Here is a 2,867-nt window from a genome sequence, read left to right on the forward strand (position 1 = left end):
CCTGGAGCACAGGACATGACGTTAAAAAAGTTAGAAAAGCTCTGTGAAAATGCTAAAAACCCCTGGGAGTCTGCTGCGGTCTGTAAAAACATGAAAAACCATCTGACAGACCACAGAACGGAAACACGTTGCAGACAGTGCGGTTTAAAACGGATATAAAAGCATTGGTGGTGATGGCACCACGCAGGGTCCTCTGCTGAAGGTCTTTTTATGGGGGGGTTTGTACAGAGTCCTCCACTGTGGACTCTGTCCGCCCACACAGTGGCAGCTCTGTTGAGCAGGCCCAGACCATTAATTGTCTTTACAATGTTTAAATAAAAAGCCTGTTTGCTGTGCCATGAAGGCCCAATTTAGCCTTGTGGCAGACCTTGAGGAGAGGGTCGCTGAACTCCTCAGACCCAGGGCTTAGCTGGAGGTCAGGGAAGGCATCCTTGGGGTCAGGCTCAATTCCTCCTCTGCCGTATCGCAGAAGAAGGCTCCTCTCCCTCACAGAGCGCATCCAGAGCTCCAAACTTCTTTTTACTAGCCTGAACGGTTAAAAAAATGCTAAAGTTAAAATTCTGAACTTGCTAAAGGTTAAGGCTCTGTGTGTGTGTGTGTGTGTGTGTGTGTGTTAATGTTTTACCTATGACTCCTCATATATTCATCCAAAATAGTCAACTTTAATCATCACAGCTATGATCCATGTAAGAATGTACTGGTGTCTTCTTTCTTAGATGAGACTGCTCTGTTTTTAACTGACTTTAAATTTGTAAAAATGAAATTGGTTGCCTCCTTTTTTATCAAAGTGTTCTTAAGGCATGGGCCCTTTTTAAATGTACTGTATTTTCGTGACCATAAGGCACGGTGGCCGAGAGGTGCAAAACACTTTTACAAGCGGCTGAAACAAATTTACAAATAACTTTTTCTACCGGAAAGGGAATTACCGACCCTTGGTACGGTTGGGCCAATGGATGCGTTCCGTCGGTACAGTTGGTAATACCCTTTTCGGCAGAAAAGGAGCCGGCACAAAACAAATTTACAAGTTACTTTTCAGCCGGAAAGGTAATATTACCAAATAACTTTTTCTACCGGAATGGGAATTACCATCATTTGAATCGAAAGCGGGTACGGACTTCATCGTGACGCAGGATGGACGACATGCAAGTGGCCTTTTGCCCGTTTTGTGGCAAACATTTGAGCAGATTGACGCCGGTTTGTGGTTTCTGTGGTCGGTCTTTGGCATTTTTAAATGCCGCAGCCCAGACTGAAGAACCAGCCATACCGGGGACGTCAGGGGACGGACCAGATCTGCTTCAGCAGTGCATAAAGTACTTTCATGAGGGCCACTCTTACGATGTAATCGTGGACATGATGTCAAGTTTACAAGGTGTGCACATCAGCTTGAGGTCGCTTAAAAGCAAACTGAATGGAGCCGGATTATATCGCAGAAAGGATTCCTCCTCTACAAACGCCATCATTAGGGCCATCCGACTGGAACTTCGTGGACCTGGACAGCTGTTTGGCTACCGTACGATGTGGCAAGTACTCAAACAAAAGTACAATCTGCGAGTGAAGAGGGATCACGTGATGAATTTGCTCCAGGAGCTCAATCCTCGCCAGATGGTATGTTATTGACCGCAACTCATGTTTTTTGTCGTTCCGCCCCCCCCCCCCCCAAAAATGAAATTTGCTTGAAATGTCTCATGGCATGTATATCTATGGTGTTAGTTGGCACTACACAGCAGTGAAAGTGTTTGTGTTCACGTTGTAGATTCAAAGATGGCCTTTCAGCCCTTCAGTTTCTGACAGCACTACAGCAACACCCTTCTTTGCTGACCCCAGTTCTCTGCCACTCTGAAAAGCGACTCACTGGCTTTGACATTGAGAGACTCTTTACACCTGACGTCAGCCCTGCAGGGAGCAACAGGAGACAAAAAGAAAGTGTAATCTTGGCCTACTGGGCAGACTATCTCCTTGACTGTGAAGGTTTGTTTTGTTTTTTTATAACTACTTGGAAAAGCACATTACCATGTATATCTACCTGAACATTTTTTCTTTGCAGAAGGCGAGGCTGCTCTGTCTGTGGAAGAAGTTTTGATGTTTGCCACAGGGCTGACATCACTTCCTCCTTCTGGGTTGGAACCGTTGCCAGAAATAGAGTTCTTGGATGGCTCTCCATTCCCAATGTCAAATACTTGTTCAAACTTGTTAAAATTACCACTCCTGGATTCCTACAGTGTGTTTAAGGCACAAATGGACTTTGGAATTCAAAATAGTCCAGGATTTGGCTGTTTATGAGCCATATTGGATGACCTCTGGAGCTTGAATGTTTATTGTTCTGCTGTTATGCCATTGTCATTTGCAACTGCACCTTTAGGTGCACCAGTGTTTTTCAATGATGTTAAAATGGCTGTTTTGTTTTTTGTTTCATTTGGGGGGGGGGGGGGGGGGTCATCATTCTGAAACTGTGTTCTGTTCATGAAACAGTAGTTCACGGTTTTATCTATTAAAAAAAAGGAAATCCATGCTCATTACTACGCATTATGTTTATTCATATTTCACACTTTAAAATAATGATGCTGCAGGTGACAAATTAAGACACTTTGTGTACAAGTTACACCTTTATAATGTCTTTTCAATCATAGCTGAGTAATTTCTTTTAGTTTCAGATACAGCTCAGCTGCAGACTGCCAGTACTCTGCCTTCTGTAACTGATTGCTCTGCATGGCCAAGTCCAGGTACTCCTGCATGTTTGCATCCCCACATGGAGCTCTTGTCAGGGGAGCCTCAGGAAAAGCATCCAGTTGAGTCTGTTCGATTTGAAATCCACAGTCTCTGGAGTCAACCTATGTTACACAGAAGATATTATTATATTTATTTGAAAA

The 2,867-nt window shown here is 43.9% G+C and overlaps 1 long non-coding RNA gene across 1 annotated transcript; it reads left to right on the forward strand.

Annotated features, from left to right (window-relative positions):
- Positions 1-604: 604 nt before the first annotated feature.
- LOC115252708 (uncharacterized) lies at positions 605-2,384 on the forward strand. The gene is made up of 3 exons (XR_003891029.1): positions 605-1,605; positions 1,754-1,968; positions 2,045-2,384. It is a non-coding gene; the product is annotated as an uncharacterized lncRNA (long non-coding RNA).
- Positions 2,385-2,867: the final 483 nt, after the last annotated feature.

The sequence above is a fragment of the Takifugu rubripes genome, chromosome 15 (genome assembly GCF_901000725.2).
Source record: "Takifugu rubripes chromosome 15, fTakRub1.2, whole genome shotgun sequence".
Classification (NCBI taxonomy): domain Eukaryota; kingdom Metazoa; phylum Chordata; class Actinopteri; order Tetraodontiformes; family Tetraodontidae; genus Takifugu; species Takifugu rubripes.